The 19,068-nt window shown below is 34.2% G+C and overlaps 1 long non-coding RNA gene across 2 annotated transcripts in view; it reads right to left on the reverse strand.

The window, feature by feature from the left end:
• Positions 1-549: 549 nt before the first annotated feature.
• LOC120598089 (uncharacterized) overlaps positions 550-19,068 on the reverse strand; it is a 59,805-nt gene continuing 41,286 nt past the window's right edge. The window contains exons 2-4 of one of the 2 annotated variants that reach the window (XR_005651497.1): positions 5,592-5,643; positions 4,641-4,803; positions 550-3,925 (exon numbers count right to left, since the gene is read on the reverse strand). This is a non-coding gene — a long non-coding RNA (uncharacterized LOC120598089). The remainder of the gene's footprint in view (positions 3,926-4,640; positions 4,804-5,591; positions 5,644-19,068) is intronic. The other variant, XR_005651496.1, reaches the window with a different exon arrangement.

The raw sequence follows: 19,068 nt of genomic DNA on the forward strand, positions 1-19,068 counted from the left end.
AATGTAATTCTCTCTATAGTGAGAACAGGCCAAAGTTGAAGGGTTTGTACCAATGTATGCAAAGCACCTCAATAAGACTAAACAAATATCAACTATATAGATAACAATTATATGCTCTTCTCTTTTCCCCTAGAAATATATATGCTTAAAAATAATCACTTTTATAATCATCATTATTTGTTAACGCTACAGAGCTTCCTTGGAAGTGATGTCTATTAAGACACAGTGGTGGGAGGAGAAGGGTTAGGGGTTTCCATCTTGCAGCTTGTAGTAAAACTGACTTCAAAGGTAGGTTAATGGGATTATAGTTTGCTAATCATCCTGAAATCTATCATTTGCCATTTCCAAACAAGATGGCAATTACCAAGCACCTTTATCTTGTAACACTAAACATCTTTAGGTCTATCTTTTAATATTGCTATTGACAATTTATCTATATATACAGTGAACAAAAAGTTTCAGAAACTAATTATATTAACCAGCTGTGGGTTTAGTAGTATGAAACACCAACTTTATTCTACTAAAAAAAAAAAAAAAAGCCAGTGTTTTTGTTGCATTTATTGCAGATGAAATCATAGGGAAAACCCCTTCTCTCAAAGTATACTTGCTCTTCAATTCAGCAAGTATTTAAGAGACTACTATGTGAAAGTTTCTGAGTTGAGCAGTTTAAGAACTACAAAGATAAGTAAGGTAAGATTCTGTAAGCCATGACCATGACCAAAAAGGAGAAATTAAATAATTTTGTCACATACACAAGGAAATTATCACATATGCAAGGTAGGGAAATTGTGTTCTTGCTCTTTTCTTCCCTATCCTTAGCTGTCAGATGACATTTTATCTAAGTCCATAAGTACCCAGGGACCACATTATCCAAAGCCCTCTATTGGAGAGCCACACCCACGCCCAATATCACTGAGCTCCAAAAAAAGTCCTCTATCCTAAACTGCTACTTCCTCTTCATAGCTGACCAGACTCACTAGAAGAAAACCCAGTTACTTTCTCCCTGCTTATAAAGTGCTATCTAAACATGCTTAGTTCCATAGAGCAGTTTCCACTGGAGCTTGTAAGACAAATACTGACTATTCTAGTCCTGGAGTTAACAGTAAAATCCTTGCCAAGTCTTTGAGGTAGTAGTTCTGGGTGAGTAGAATAAGTAAGATAGTAGGTTGGGAAAATCTCAGTCAAAATCTTTGACTTTTGAAATCTCTTAGTTACATTTAGACAATGATAGTCACATTTCTGTCCAATGGACAAACTTACTATATCATGTCTTGCTCCATGCTTCACATAGATGGTAGTTATTAAATATTCGTTAATGTATAAATGCACAAATAAATGAATACAAAGAGCAACTTGACTACCTCTGCAATTACAATGTTTATTGTTATTCTCTCACACACTCTAGGCTGTTTTGAAGGGAGAGAAAGAGCACTGTTTTTCCTGTGGGGAATTTATATTGGATGTGAAATAAATGATTGATTATCATTTAGGAAAATTGTTCAGAATAGCTATTTCATTAAATCAACAAATATTTCTTAGCATGTACTATGTTCAGTCACTTTCTAGGTATTGGGGAAGTGATGCTGGAGAAGATTGACACAGGACCTGACTTCTTGGGGCTCAGAGTCTTGTGGAGGAAAGTAGTCCATAAACAAAAACATAAGCAAAATAACTTCTACTTTAATGTGTTATACAGGAAACAGGATATGTGCTCCTGGGGAGATGGGTGCCCTACTTTACTTAGAGTTACAAAGGAAAACTGTCCTAAATACTTAAGTTTGAGCTGAGTCATTGAGGAGAAGATGGAATAAGCTTCGTAAAAAACATTTTACCCTCTCCAAGCAGAGGAGAAGGTAAGTTTAAAGGCTAGAGGTAAAGTGTCATCTTGATCGAGGGGGAAAAGTAAGCTAGTGAGATGCTAAAGGAGTGATTGGCAAATTGTCTAATAGTAAATATTTTAGGCTTTTGGAGCTATATGTCTCTGTTGAACACAAAAACAGCCACAGATTTACAGAAAAAAAAATAAGTATGGCTGTGTTCCAATAAAACTTTATTTGTAAAAACTTATGATGGAGTGGATTTGGTCTATGGGCTGTGTAGTTTACCCTGGGGTAGACCACAGAGCAAAAGGAAGTCTTATATGTTGAAACTGGAAAACTGTGCAGTAACCAAGCCATGTGAGGCATGAGGGAGGACAAAGTAAGGAGTTGGAATTTTATTCTTAATGCAATGTTAAGACATTGAGAGTGCCCATTAGGCAAGGGAGTGACCTAGTCTACTTTAGTTTTTAAAATATTATTCTGGATGCTTTGTGGGGAAGAGATCATGAAAGCCATCAGTATAGGAGTAGAGAGGCTCTTTGCAGTGGTCTAGGCAAGAGATCATGATGCTTAGCCTACAAAGGGCAGCAGAGAAATACAGTCTTCTGAAGTCAGGGCATGAAAATGGGTTGGATGTGAGGGTGAGAGACACGCCAAGGCAGCAAGGATGAGTTCCAGGTTTCTGGCTTGAATTAGGTTTCTGGGTAATGACGATGCTGTTATCAAAATGTGAAAGATGGAGAAGGAATCAAAAGTTCAATTTCAGAAAGTTTTAGTTTGCATGTCTGTGAGACATTCCTAGTCATCTTTCAGAAGACTACCTGAATAAATAACTACAAGGAAAAATGGACCATTTTTGAAGTAGGTCAAAGAGAAAAGGAAGGCTAGTATCCAGTCATTCACACTAGAATGACTTTAGAGGGAGTGCAGCAAATTCCCTCTTTGTAGATAATGATAGATAGATAGATAGATAGATAGAGAGATAGATAGATAGATAGATAGATAGATAGATAGATAGATAGATAGAGATAGATAATAGGCGATAGATAGATAGATAGATAGATAGATAGATAGATAGATAGAGATAGATAATAGGCCATGAAGCTATGTGAGCAAATGCAACTCAAGACTTTGTTAAAGTGGCCATGACCATTACTTTCTGTGCCAAAATAGACGGAGTCCTCCTTCAGCATAGAAAACTGCATGCATCTACCTCACCTCTCTGTTTCTGCACTGTCGATAAGCAAGCCCACGCAGTAGTAAAAGGGGGCTGATTGCAGACAGATAAAAATAACTACCGTAGAGAGACACAGGATGTTAATTGTGACCAGCAAACAAAGTTTGCAGGTTAGTTGTGATCTGAAAATGTGCTGTTACACATGTTTCTCTGTTGTGCTTAGACCACATCCTAAAACACATCAATTTCTCACAGCTACTTTGCTTGCTTCAGTAATCTGGAGTAACGAGGCTTCACCATTTTTGCTTAATTCAACTTAAACTGGACGCTCCTAGGAATACTGCTGCAGAAAATAATTATAGAAACAGGGAATAAGTTAATGAATCATGGATCAGAACACATGCTAAATAATATTTCCCAATCTTTTCTACATTAGTGAGTGAAGTGTTAATAGGTATTTTTTGTCAAATATGTTTAAGAAGCTAAACTTTGTTGAAATAGGTTTATTTATGGCAGAACATCTTAAAGCTACTAACCAATATCATTTATGATAATATGCAGTATGAAATCCCAGAAGAAAGATATAGTTTTTTGTGTTTTCAAATTTATTGAAAACACTACAATTTAGTAAACCCACTCACACATACAAACATTACATGTATCAACTATATATTTTCAATAGAGTCATCATTTTATTTTATAACTTGGCTCATTTTGAATTATGCTTTGCTGCCAGTGACAAACTATCTAATTTTAGCTACTCAAACAATTAGGGGTTATTTTTCTTAAAGAGCAAGAAACCCAGAAGTAATATTGTGGCTTTAGTCAGCGGCTCACAAATGTCAGACCAAGCTCATAACAATTCTCTTGATCTTTTCCTCTTGGTTGCAAAATAACTTCTGCAGCTACAAGTACCATGGTACCATGGCTGTGTATGAAAAAAGAAAGAGGGAATTAGGAAGATGTAAGAGGGTATCAGCTTCATCTGTTCTTTATAACAACAACAACAACAACAACAACAACAACAACAAATACACGTATTTTTCAGAATTCCTGTAGCAGACATTTCCTTAGGTCTCATTATCTTATCATTGGGCTACTTAACCACATTCAACTGCTACAGAGGGCAGGAGGGCAGGTAGAGGCTTTAGGAAGCAGAGAACAGGATTCTCAAAACTGATTTAGATACTCATGTTACTTCACCTGGCCGGGGCACATCACTGCTTCAAATAAATTAGACTACCTAGAGAAGTTGGATCTTGGCCAGGCAACTAATAGTGTCTGCTATGCAGACTATATTACAAGACAAACTTACTGTAACTCATTTGCCACTTTCAAATTGTGATAAACACTGTAATGTACTGCCCACATCTCCCTTCAGGAATAAAGTCCTGATTACTCAGCTGCTGAGAGGAGCGCTACTCCAAGGAAGATAGGCCTCAAGGCATCAGCTCCTTCAGATATCACCTCGACTGAAGACATGTTCTTTTCCCAGGGCCAACCACATGCTCCCTTCCCAGGGCCAACGTCATCAATGTGGGCCTGCAAAGGCCCTACCCCTTCCTCTTCCCTTTTACTCCATTCTTCCTCGCCCCCACCAGAACAGCTCTGAAAGGTCACCCATCTTTGGAGATGGGGGTTACCTGAAGCTTCTGTTGAGACTGCATTACAACTTTACTTTTCCCCTTTGCTCAATCCTGCGTGCATTGCTTGTCTTCCACAGGGGAACTGGATTCCAACTGCCCTCTAATAAACCTCCTGCATGCTAGGAGTCCGTCTCTGAGTCTTCTTGGAGAACCCAACTTGCTATGAAAGTAGAATAGAAAATTAAATGTACTCGAAAGTGTTCCTTCCACTATTTTAGTTTCAAAGCTTATTTGGAATTTTGAAATAACTTAAAAAATAATTATTAAAGTTAAAATGTAATTTTTAAGACTGCCACATGACAATAAATTATTTGTCTTCTCAACATTGGCAAGTATGAAAATATTTACCATCTGCACCAACTATTCATTTCCCCAATTAAGCAAATATCTGATTTCATTTATAAAAATTTATTATTTTTAGAAATAGCTTTATTTTTCTGCATATAAAATTAATTATATATAGTGCTCATTGCAAAATTGCAAAACAGGTGAAAGTTTAAATAAGAAAGAAGTAATATTACCTGTAATCTTAAGACATAACATTAATCTTCGAGTGATATCTGTCTAGACTTTTAAAAAGAGTTAACAGCTGTTTCTTTGACCATTTTTTTAGTTTCAGGAAAGTCTGAGGATTTGTTCAAGCCTCCTTGCAAAATTAACTAAAAGAACTTTTAGGAATTTAGCTAGAGAAAATCCATATTAAAAGAGAATCTGGCCAAGGACTAGGCACAGGACCAAACCATACCTCCCTCATTATTGAGCCTGAGTAGTGGATAACTGGTATTTAGGAGATGCAGCTGTGCCAGAGAATTGATGCTAGTTGCATACAACTCAGAGAGCAGTGTAACTAACTTGGAAAAAAAGCTTAAGGAAATTTGTACAGCACAGGCAATGTAGTCAATAATATCATCATAACTTTGTATGGTGACAGATGGTTACTAGACTTACCGTGGTGATCAGATTGTAAGGTGTATAAATGTTGAATCACTATGTTGTATACCTGAAATTAATATAATATTGTATATCACCTATAATTTAAAGAAAGTTTAAAATTAAAACATAAAATTTTTTCAGTTAAAAAGAAGGAAATTGAGTCACTACTGATTAAAAAAAAAAAAAAAGCTTAAGGGACCATAGAGCCGATAGTTCTCTGAGCTATGATAGTCTACACATTTTCACATTTTCAGCTTCATTCCTTATGACTATGAATATTCTAGAAGCAACATGACAGGGACATTGTAAGCTGTGCCTTGGAGACTCAAGACCATGGCTATGTTGTTGTATGTGCTGGACTATTTTCTGTTTGCATCCTTAAAACTAAATGAACCCGGTGCTGGATGAAGGCTGATGTATCCTATGAATTTAATTTTTAAGCTGAACTCTAAATAATTATAGCTAGCATAAACAGACATCTTTATTATCACACAAATAATTCAGCACTATCTTCTCATTGTAAAAGATTTAAATAATGCAGAATTTCATAGAGTCTCCTTCTCTGCGATCTCCCTCTTCTCTTATTTTTAGTTACTAATTTAATTTCCTTATTTTGCAAAGGTCATTCAAGTTTTCTGTTACTTTTCAAGTCAGTTTTGGTAATTTGCATCTTTCTAGGAATTTATCCATTTTATTCGTGTTAAATTTGTAGGCATATGAAGTTGTTCATCTTTTCTTATAATTCTTGTAATTCCTATAAGGTCTGTACTTATGTTTACCAATTTTATTCATCGTTACAGGGAACCAGCTTTTGGTTTCATTGATATTTTCTATTGTTTTTATGTGTTTATTCCACTGATTCCTGCTTTGGTCTTTATTTTTTATTCTTTCTACTTTAAGTTTACCTTTGTTTTTGTTTGTCAAGGTAGAAAATAAGATTATCGATTTAGACCTTTCTTCTTTAAATATGTAAGTATTTTACAATCTATATTTCCTTCTAAATATCGCGTCAGCTGTATCCCATAATTCTGAAGTGCTTTTGTTTTCATTCAGTTTAAAGTATTTTGCAATTTCCCTTGCGGGTCTTCTTGACCATCAGTTATTTAGAAGCCTGTTGTTTATTTTCCAAAAATTTGAGAATTTCCGAAAAACCTTTCTATTGTTGATTTCTAATTTAATTCCATTATCATAAAAGTACTTGGTGTAATTTCAATCCCTTTAATTTTTGTGAGACTGGCCTTATGAAATAGCATATACTAGTCTATCTTAAAAATTGTTTCATGTGTGCTTAAAAATAATGTGCCTTTTGTTGTTGATATGTGGAGAGGCGTCTTTAAACGTCAATTAGGTCCTTTTGATGATGTTCAAGGCTTCCATATCCTTACTCATTTTCTCTCTGCTTCTATCACTGAGACAGGAGTAGCTAAATCTCCAACTGTGACTGTTGTATTTTCTATTTCTCCTTAACTTCTGTCAGTCTTTACTTCATTTGGGGGTTATGTTGTTATAAGCATATATATTTATATTATATGTTTCTGATGTATTAACTCTTTTATCATTATAAATCGTTGTCAACAAAATCATTGCTAGTAATAATCTTTGTCTCAAGGAATATTTTATCTCATATTAATATAGCCATTCTAACTCTATTATGGTTACTGTATGCATGCATTTTTTTTTCTCATTTTTTTACCCTCACCTATCTGTAGCTTCGAATTTTAGGTATTTCTTTTGTAGACAGAGAGTAAGATCTTGTTTTTTTTAACTCCATTCTACCTCTGCCTTTTGAATGGAGTATTATTGTCATATATATAAAACCTTTATATATATCACAAAACATAATAATGTAATAGAGTTATGGCTTTAAAAAATCTTCTGATTTTAAAGAAATTAAGACAGAAAAATTATACATAAATGTTATAGTCTTTTCATTTACTCATGTGTTTCTGATGACTTTCATTCCTTCCTGTGGATCTGAGTTACTATCTGTAATTTCCTTCAGCCTGTAGGATTTACCTTGTTTTTTCCTGTAAGTCAGATCTGCAGTGAAAATTCTATCAATATTTGTTCTATCAATTTTTGTTCATCTAGGAATATCTTTATTTTGCTTTTTTTAGAAAAGATAATTCCACTAGGCTATAGAATTCTTTTTCAACTGTTTTTTCTTTCAATACTTTGAATACATAATTCCTCTTTTTTGTGGCCTCCATTATTTCTTATGAGACATTAACCATCAATCACATTGTCATTTCCTTCTATGAAATGAGTTGTTTTCTCTCACTGCTTTCAAGATTTTCTCTTTCCTTTGGCTTTTATGAATTTGCATATAATGTGTCTAGTTGCATTTTTGTGCACGTTATATTTTCTTGGTGTTCATTGAACTTCTTGGGTCTGGAAATAAATGTTTCTCATCAAAATGAGAAGTTTTCAGCCATTATATTTTGAATAATTTTTTGCCTCTTTCTCTGCCCTCCTTTCATGACTCCCAGTAAATATATGCTGGAATGATTTACTTGTGCAGATCTCTGAAACTGTATTACTTTTTTTAAATTTCTTTTCTTTTTGTTCTTTGAATTAGATAATTTTTATTGATCTATTTTCTAATGCACTAAGGTTTCTACTATTTCACACCTGCTGTTGAGTTCACCTAGTGAATTTTTTATTTCAGTTATTATACTTTTCAACTCTAGAATTTCCATTTGATTCTTTCATGTGGGTTCTCAAGAGTCAATTTCTCTTGACTGCTTTTTTCCTCCTGTGTATGAGTTGCACTCTTCTGTGTCTTAGCATGTCTTATAATGGTTGTGTGAAAATAAAAACTTTGGATAACATATTGTAGCATCTGCGCATTCTGTTTTATTTTTCTAAGGCTCATTTGTATTGTGGGTTTTTGTTATTATTTTGTTGCTTTGTCATAGTAACTTCTTTAACTTAAACCACACTAGAGCCAATGATGTGTCTGCTCAGTTTTTTTTTTTTTTCCTTAGCATTCCTTTCTGGGGCTCTCCCTCTGCATAGTTAAGTGGTCAGCCAACAATTTGAGCAGATACCTTAATTCTCTAAGTCTTCCTCAGACATTGATGATTGAGATATGTGTGTGTTGAAGAATACCTTCAAAGTTGCAGCCAGTTCTGAAATCTACATTGGCTTTCATTTGTCCCAGGTACCTCTTAGGTCTCCCAGACACTTTGCATAGTTTAGCAGTTGGACAGGAATGAGCGAAGAGCTTATCTCAGTGCTGTTATGGATCTCACCGTTAAATTTGTGCCTGGCATGTCACTGGTTCTAATGCAAGGTCTGAAACCTTGGACTAACAAAATCGTGGTCTTTCTCCACTCATTCTGTAATGAGGCTGCCATTTTTAACCGGCAATATATGGGGTTTTCACACCCATCTTTCTCCTTGCTCTTCTTGACTCTCCTTTCCTCTCAAATCAAGTCGACCACCTCTGGTTTTAAAGCTATTGTTTTTTGCTGCTGTTTTCAAGCCTGTAACTAACCAAGCAACAAAGGGTCAAGGAGGAGAGGGAGATGAGAGCAGCTGAGGCCAGAAAATCATGAACTGCTGCCATTCATACCTAAAACTGTAGCAATTTCCCAAGAATAAGCATTTTTAAATTTTCAGATGGTGGTTTTAGGCATTTTCTCCCTTGCTTTGTACTTGTTTCTTTGCCAAGTAGAATTCTATAACCTCTTCACATTGCTGTTAGAAGATTTCCCTCCTTTTGACTTTTAAAACACACATTTGATTTTGATAAAAATATGATCAGATGATTCAATAACTATTAACATAATAATATACCTATATCTTTTTAAATGTCTATATTGGCTCTATAATTAAATCTATATCTAATTATATACCTTACCTCTATCTCAAGCCAAGTCAGCATAATGTTCAATATCAAAACACTACAAACATTCCCAATAGTAAAGAGTTGGCACTTTTTATGGGAGAATCCTTATTACTTTCTCAGTTCCTTGAGAATTTGCCTATTTGATGTCTGTTTTGAGGTCAGTTTTGGAAATTTATATTTTTCTAAGTAATCTTATTTTCAACTAAGTCTTCAAATATATTTTCCTGGAGTTAAACAAAATCCTCCTCATAATTTTGTCAATTTTCTCTTTATTATAAATTATTTTTCATATCTTTATTTTTTATTTTTTATTTGTACTTTCTCCATTTTAACTAGATTTGGATGGTTACTAATTTATCAATTTTAATATTAAAGTTTCAAAGAACTAGCTTTTAGATCCATTTATTAATTTCACTATTTTTTTATTTTCTAATTCATTAATTATTTCTTTTATTTTAACTGTATTCTACATTTTTTTTTTGGATTTATTTTATAGTTATATAACTAGCTTATTAAGTTGGATGTTTAATTTTTATTCCTTTTTATTAATAACTTAAAGTTATAATTTTTTTTCTGAGCTCTACTTAAACTTAGCCCGTAAGTTGATAGCATAAAGAAATATTGTATGCCATTTACTTAAATACACCAATTGTTAACATTTCCTACCTTTTGCTTTATATTTATCATTTGCTTGCTCTCTCTGCACATAGATTTATAAATTGCAGATATTATGCCTTTTTTAATCTAAATACCTTAGTGTGTATTTCCTAAAATCAAGGAATTTCTATTCCATGACCACTGTACTATTATCAAAAATCAATAAAATTAACATTGACATAATATCATTACCTAATTGGCAGTCCATATTCAAATTTTAACAATTATTCCAATAATGTTCTTTATACTTTTCCCCCAAATCCTAGGATCAAATAAAAAATCATGTGTTGCCTTTACTTGTCATGCCTCTTTAGTCTGCTGTAATCTAGAATAGTTAATCAGCATATTTTTGTCTTTGACCTTGATGTTTTTGAGGTCTATGAACCAGTTATTTTGTAGTATACTTCTCAGTTTTGGCTTGTTTGATATTCCTCATGATTGATTAAAGCTTTGCATTTATCATGAGAATTCTAGAAAAATATTACTCGGTGTACTATGGTAGGAGGTACATGATTTTAGTTTGTTCCATTATTCATAACCTTAACTTTGATACTTAGTTAAGGTTATTTCTGCTGGGTTTCTCTACCAAGAGATTTACATTTTTCCTTTTAAATTAATAAATAATATGAATTTTTTTTCAAGTTTGTAATTTTGAGGTAGGTAAATATCTCCTTTGCTTATTAATCATTCACCTACTAGTTTAACAACTATACAATTTTTTTCTGACTCGGTTATTAATTTGATAGTTTTAAAATGGTGGATTTTCTAACTCCATTTCTTCTACATTTATTAGTTTGCACTCTAAGGAACAATTTTCCCTTTTTATTTAGTCATTTATTTATTTATTTGTTTATTTATTAACATGGACACATGGATTCTTATTTTTTCTTTTTCCTATCTCCAAATTTTTAACATTAGATTTATCGAGATATATTTTATGTTCAGCAGAAACGAATCATTTTAAGTTTTTTCTCAAAAATGTTCCATCGTATCCTTTTGCAATCTCTTTCCTAACCTCTAGTCCCAAAACTTACTGATCTCATTTGTTCTGGTTTTAATTTTAATTTTTAATTTTTTGTTGCCAGTATAAAAAATACAAATAATTTTTATATATTAATATTATATTCTGAAACTCTGCAATACCTGCTAATTAGTTCTAGCTGTTTTTTTTGTAGATTCTATAGAATCATATCATCTGTGAGTAATGCAGTTTTACTTTCTTTTCAATCCAGATGTATTTAATTTATTTTTCTTATTATATTGCTTGAGCTAGAAGCTGCAGTACAATGTTGAAAAGTACTGAAATTCAATTGAATATATATATATCTTTTATTTATAAACGTATACTCTTCTTTTCCTTATACCTATATTAGGGGAAAACATTCAGTAATTGACAAGAATTATGTCTTTAATCATTGATTAAGGGTTATGTGAGTTGTAGGTTTTTTGTAAGTATTCTTATTATGTAGAGGAAGTTCCTTTCTATTCCTAGTTCCCTGAGAATTTTATTTTTTCAGTTTGGAATGCATGGTGGGACTTTGTCAAGTAGTTTTTCTGCCTTTATTGAAATGATCACATGGTTGTTTTTTGGTTTTGAGGTTTTTTTAGTCTGTTAATCTGATTACTTAGATTGATTGATTTTCTACTGTAATAGTGAATAAATCCCACTTATTCATGATATATTATCATTTTAATATATTGCTAGATTAAATTTGCTAAAATTTTGTTTAAAATTTTCCATCTAACTTTGTGAGGAACAATTTGCAAAAGAGATTGCAAAAGGATAATTTTATTGATTTTTGATTTTGTAGTTTTCTTATAATGTGTTTATCTAATTGTGTTATCCAATTAATTCTGACAGCATCAACATATAGTACTTATTGAGAATTTCATATGTAGCAGATACTGTGTTAAGTAATTTATATATATTTTTAAACCTTTATATTTGATACTATTTCAGACTTTACAAAACAATTGCAAGAATGGTACAAAGTATTCTCATATACCTTTAATTCTGATTCTTCAAATAATAACCATCTGCCACATTGCTTTTGCTCTCGCACTTGCTCGCTTGTTGTGTGTATGTGTGTGTGTGTGTTTATATGTGTCCAAGTTTTTTCACTTTAAAGATTTATATCTTGTGTAAACTCTGGAAAATTTTCAAATATAGTTTCTTCTATTATATCCTCTATTACATCATTTTAATACAATCTCTAGATAAATTTTATCTTTTGTTTTGTTTTATTATGGCAGAACCAGCTTAATATTATTTGGGACATTTCTGGTACTATGTTAGGGTCAAAAACTTTGCCCTGATGAATCTAGTTAAAAATCTCAAAATTAATTGTTCTTATTTACTCTTTTGTGGTCTGGGAATAAGTTTACTTATAAAATTATAAAGTCCATGTCTGACAGGACAGATAGTACTTTTTAAAATTAAGTTCATTCTCAGCACTCCTTACTCACATATTTATCACTCTAGATCCCCTGTCTGGTCTTCACCCCCTGTTGACCCACGGGAGGCTGACTTCTACGAACTGCATCAGGAGGGCTCCATTTCCCTCTGACTTCACTGGGCTTGGCCAATGAGGAAAATGGGCGGGAGAATGGAGGTTAGAGAACAAAATTGGGAATTTTTTCTACAACTCCCTCCTTGCTTAGTGATAACTGGCAATGACTGGGTTTTTTGTTTTTTGTTTCTTAAACTGAAGGCCATAGTTCCTGTCAGACAGTCCTTTCTTACAGCTATATATCTCATTGGGTTCTAGTAACTGATACTCCTCTAGTACTTTCAAGTCAAGGAGTTGTCATGGGTTCCCTCTGGTGTTAACATGGAAGTGCTTTATTATATCTTGTTCTTCCCATTAGTCCTGCCTGCATCTCTGGAAATAGTCCCTTCATTAAACGTATTCAATTACCTCTTTTGAATGATGTATCGGTTTCTAGCCAGGACCCTGACTGTTGCATCATTTTTCGGTGTCCCTTCTCCCACTCTATGTTCCTAGTCCCTAGGGTTCTCCAACTAGAGTTTGCCTTCTCCTAGTAATTTCCTAGCCCCAAATCTCTTAATTTGTTCAAAATTTAATCTACTGTGTAAATTATTTAATGGAGAATTCGTTAGAACTAGTATCACTGTATAAGCTATTCTGAGGATGCTAACTGTGTTACCTGTCCTGGGGCATTTGAATTTATGGGTTCATTCCTTTATAATCTCAAGCAAAATACTTCTCTAGAGATGGAAATTAATATGTAAGTGGTAAAGTTGATATTTTCTGTGCTGTTTCTCAAGTAAGCCAGGCTCCGTATATGGGAGGAGGCCAGAAGAAAAGAGCCAATTCAATAGGAACAAAAAGTTGCTCAATACAGTGTTTCCTAAACAAAAGTACTACCAAATCTGCCAAATTTATGAAAAAAATGAAGGTATGTTTCTCTTGGGTAATAATTTTTGAAAATATTGCCTACTCTTGAGAAGAGAAGTTACATATTAGCTCACTAAAGCCATGAAAAGTACTATAGTATATATATTGATTTTACTTTGTTTGAGCCAGTTATATTTCAAATACAATCACAATTTCTCAGAATGCTTTGACTTTGCTAATAGCACTCATTCGAGGACATCATATAGAAATCTATGCAATGAAGCAAATTGTTTTCTTCTAGAAAATTTAGATACTTAAGCCTTTCATATGTAGGAAAATAGACTGTACCTGCTTTTAGCCATTTCTCTCTTATTTCTGAATTTTTATTATCTACTCTATTAATTTAGTGTTTGCTTTTTTAAGAATTCTGATTCTGTAAGCCTATAATAAGTGTAATAAAAAGATCTAAGAATCTTATGTCAAATTCATATATTGTTCTATTGCTTTTAACTTATTTTTTCTTTTCCATCTGAATAATTATGTTTTCTGGAGGATCTTATAGTGTAAAGACAATAAAAATATGAATCATTAATATAGTCTAATCAGATGCAATTGTAACAACATAATTAACTTTGAATAATTCCACATTTTAAAATAGCATAATTGAAAGTACAGAGCCCTTCCTCTTCTGTCTTTCATAAAGTTGTTTATTTTGTACTAGCTTCAGTCTTACTAAAGAATGATTCACAAAAAAGAATCACAGATTTTTAAAAATAAAACAAAAGTATTATAAAGAGCTTTTAAAATAAGGAAACATCTTTTATTCCAACTATAAAAGTTGTGCATGTTATTGTAATTAATTTAAACAATAAATAAATATATAAAATGTAAAGTCAAAATCTCCGGAAATCCCTTGCTAACAACTACTCTTTACAGTTTGGAGCCCTTTGAATTAAATAAAAAAAAAAAGAAATAAAATGTATGTATGTGTGTATAATATATATATTTGTGTGTATATATATGTGTGTTTATGTACATTGAGAGATAAATACACTATAGTGATAAATATTAATTATAAAATAATAGATGACTGAAATACTCCCATTTGTGACAACATGGATGGAACTCGAGATAATCATGCTAAGTGAAATAAGATGATATCACTTATATGTGGGATATTAACCTAAAAGCAACAAATGAGCAGGACAAACAGAGACTCATGGACATGGACTATAGACTAGTAACCACCAGAGGACTATAGAGTAGTGGTTACTAGTAGGGTAGGGGAGGACGGGGGAAGTAGATGGGGTAAAGGGGATCAAATATAGAGGGGTAAGGAGAGGGTGAAGTGGGTAAAGGGGATCAAATATATGGTAACAAGGAAATTGGACTTTGGGTGGTAAACACACAATAGAATATACAGATGCCAAATGATAATGTACACCTGAAAATTATATGATTGTATTAACCAATGTTACCCCGATAAACTTAATTTAAAAAAATAAATAAATTGAGCTCAAAGAAAAAATAATAGATGACTGAGCTTCTAGTCAAAATGGCAAAGTATGTAAACACTATGCTTGCCGCCTCTCACAACCACATCAAAATTACAACTAAACTATGGAACAATCATTATTGGGAGTAGCCTGAAGTCTAGCTGAAAAGAAGTCCTACAACTGGAGACATACAGAAGAAGCCATTTTCAGACTGGTGGGAAGGGCAGAAATGCAGAATGGGTTGGTTTCGCACCCATCTATGGCAGTTGAGGATGGGGAGGGATATCTCGGCTGTGTAGGTCCCCCTGGAGGAGCAACAGGTCCCATCCATATTCCAGGTTCCCCAGCCCAGGGTTCCAGTGCCAGGAAGAGAAGTCTCCACAACTTCTGGCTGTGAAAACTAGCAGAGATTACTGCTGAGTGAGATAGAGGATGCCTGAAGTCGCAGACATTTCTTTAAAAGGGCCTGTGCTTGCTCACTGACAAACTCACTTTCTCTGAGCTCCAGCACTTGGGCAGCAGCTTGAAGGGCTCCAGGGACATACAGAGAGGAACTGAGTTGTCCAGCTTCTGAACAAGTCTTGGAGGGGCAGCTTTCTTCCAGAGAGAAGCCATTTTTCCTTTGTTGAGCTCTTCTCCGATCCAGCATGCAGACCCAGGTGGCTGCCATATTTGAGTCTCCATCAACTTGGCTAACACTGGTCACTCTGCCCTGGAGATTCCCTGAGACCTTGCCTCGTCCAACTTGCAGGCCCACTGAAGCTACCTCCAGTGGCTATTCCATACAAATAGCCTGATTTAGCCCATGCTGCAAACATTTCTAAAATCTCTCAAAGGTTTGCAATACCTAAACGAACAGCATTTGGCCTCCATGTGCCCATATATCTTGCTGAGCAGCCCCAAGTCCAGCACTAACAGCAGCCAGCCTCCATTTGTGACTCAGCATCTTGTGGCACTTCCAAGCCCAGCATAGATGGTGGCCATCTGCAGATTGCTTGGTGATTCTTGCCAGGTGGCCTTGGGCAGGGTACAGGTTACAGCTGAATTTGGCCTGTGGCTAGGACCCTCCCAGAAGGCCCAGGGACCAGCAACACCAAGTGACCAGCTCCAGACAAGCTGGAACACCACCAGGGCTGCATCCTAGGACGACACACCCAAAGGGCATATTTGTCAGGCACCAGAGCTCTGCTGAAGTGAATTGTGCTCCATAGGATCAGCTCCTCACAGGCCGGTACTCACAACCAATCAGTCCGAGGGTCAATCCCTCCAATTAATGTGCAAACAGTAACTAAAACTCAACTACAATAGGAGGGCACACACAACACATTCAAGGGACATACCTGGAGAACCCCACTCAGGTGACCAGGGAGAACTGCCACTGAACCCCACAGGACAGGACACCTGTATGTAGTAATAAAACCACTCTACTAAAACCAGGAGACATAGCAGCCCTCTCTAATATATAGAAACAAACACAGGGAGGCAACTAAAATGGGGTGGCAAAGAAACATGTCTGGAATGAAAAAGCAAAACAAAACTCCAGAAAAAGAACTAAACAAAATGGAGACAAGCAGCAGTCTTCCAGATGCAGAGTTCAAAACACTGATCATAAAGATGCTCAATGAACTTAGGAGATGAACTCAGTGATAACTTTAACAAAGGTATAGAAAACATAAAAATATAGGCAGAAAACATAAGAAGGAACCAGTCAGAAATTAAGAATACATTGGAGGGAATCAACGGTAGATAAGATAAAGCAGAAAACTGAATCAGTGATTTAGAAGGTAAGGTAGTAGAAAGCACCCAATCAGAACAGCAACAAGAAAAAAGAATTAAAAAAAAAAAAGTGAGGATAGTTTAAGGAGACTCTAGGACAACATCAAATATATCAACATTCACATCATAGGGGTGCCAGAAGGAGAAGAGAGAGAGCAAGAAATTGAAAACCTGTTTGCAGAAAGAATGATGGAAAATTTCTCTAACCTGGTGAAGGAAATAGTCATACAAGCCCAGGAAGTGCAGAGTCCCAAATAAGAGGAACTCAAAGAGGCCCACACCAAAGATTAAAGACAAAGGGAGAATGTCAAAAACAGCAAGAGAAAAACAGTTACCTAAAAGGGAGCTCCCATAAGACTGTCAGCTGATTTCTCGGTAGCAAATTTGCAGGGCAGAAGGGATTGACAGGTAATAGTCAAAGTGATGAAATGCAAGCACCTACAACCAAGACTGCTCTACCCAGCAAAGCTATCATTTAGAATCAAAAGACAGATAAAGAGCTTCCTAGACAAGAAAAAGTTAAAGGAGTTCATCAACATTAAGCCACTATACCAGAAATGTTAAAGGGACTTCTTTAAGAAGAAGAAAAAGAAAAAAGATTAAAAATACAACTAATAAAATGGTAATAACTATACATCTATCAACAACTACTTTAAGTATAAATTGATTAAATGTTCCAATCAAAAGATAGGGTGTTTAAATGGATACGAAAACAAGACTGCTACATAGCTGCCTACAAGAGACTCACTTCAGATCGAAAGATGCATAGACTGAAAGTAAAGGGATGGAAAAATATATATTATAAAAATGTTAACAAACAATCAAAAGCTAAGGAGCAATAATTATACTAGACAAAATAAACTAAAACAAAGGCTATAAAACAAGAGACAAAGAAGGACCCAGTAATCCAACTTCTAGATATTTATTCGAACAAACCCAAAACACTACTTAAAAGGGACATGTGAATTCATATGTTCATTGGAGCATTATTTACAATAACAAGATACAGAGGCAACCTGGGTGTCCATCAATAGATGAATGGATAAAGAAGAGGTAGTACATATATCAAATGGAATAGTTCTCAGTCATGAAAAAAAAGAATGAAATCTTGCCACCTTCAACAACATGGGTAGAGGGTATTGTGCTGAGAGGAGTATGTCAGACAGAGAAAGGCAAATGTCATCTCTATGGGGTCTAAAGAACAAAATAAAGAAAAGAGAAACAAACTCATAGCTACAGAGAATATTTTGATGGTTGCCAAATGGGAGAGAGGTTGAGGGATGGGTAAAAAGGAGGAAGGCATTGAGAAGTACAAATTTGTAGTTATAGAATAGCCATGGGGATATAAAGTATAACATGAGGAACATAATCAATAATATTGTAATAACTATGTATGATATCAGATGGATACTAGATTTATTGGGGTGTCCACATTGTAAATTATATAAATGTCTAATCACCATGTTGTACACTTGAAACTAATATAATATTATATGCCAACTGTAATTAAAAAAATTAAAAAATATTTTAAAAAGTAATAGAGTGAAGAAAATTGTGAAATAAATAAATAAATAAATAATAGATGACATTAAAAAGAAGGATTTGAAAACTGGGCCTCTTTTTGTACTCTATGACCCATTTTTCTGACTGTGAAAGCTCTGAATGGCCATTTTGATATGTTTTTCATTTTCTTTTTGGCAACAAGACCTTAATTTTGTTGGCCTTAAAATTCTCATTTCTTGACAGGTGCCCATCAAACTCACATACTTTCTCCTAAAGTTTCCTACATTTTTAACTGCTTCAAGTTTGTCAGGACAGTTCTGCTTAGTCTAGCTATCTTCTAAACTTCATTTGGATAACCCATCTCATTAAAAAAGTACTACAGAACCTCATGTTTATTTATCATTTGACCATGGTTCATGAAGCTATTATTTAAATCTCTGAATGTGCTTTCTAATGTATTTCATAACAAACTTGTAGGCTTTTTTATATTCTGATAATGTCTCCATGTGCTCATCCGTCTATATTTAATGAAAAGGAATCATTTTTTTTCCTAGCAAATTTCAAACATCTGTGGAGCTATCTAATGCACAAATATGGACTTTCTGGGTGACCTTGGAAATCTTGCTCTATCTCCTGAATATATAAATCTCTTGAACAGGGAACACTGTAATGTTGATCACTTTTCAAAAATATCATAATAATTGGAAATTGTGAAGTAGTTCGGATTTACCAGCCTAAGCTTTACTGTTTTGAAAACACCAAGCATCATGTTCATTAACTCTTTTATGCCATTAGATAATTACTCAACGTGTACCACAGCCTGTTTTATTGATCTGAAGAGGAAAGGT

This window comes from Pteropus medius, unplaced genomic scaffold (assembly GCF_902729225.1).
Source record: "Pteropus medius unplaced genomic scaffold, Ma_sr-lr_union100, whole genome shotgun sequence".
NCBI lineage: Eukaryota > Metazoa > Chordata > Mammalia > Chiroptera > Pteropodidae > Pteropus > Pteropus medius.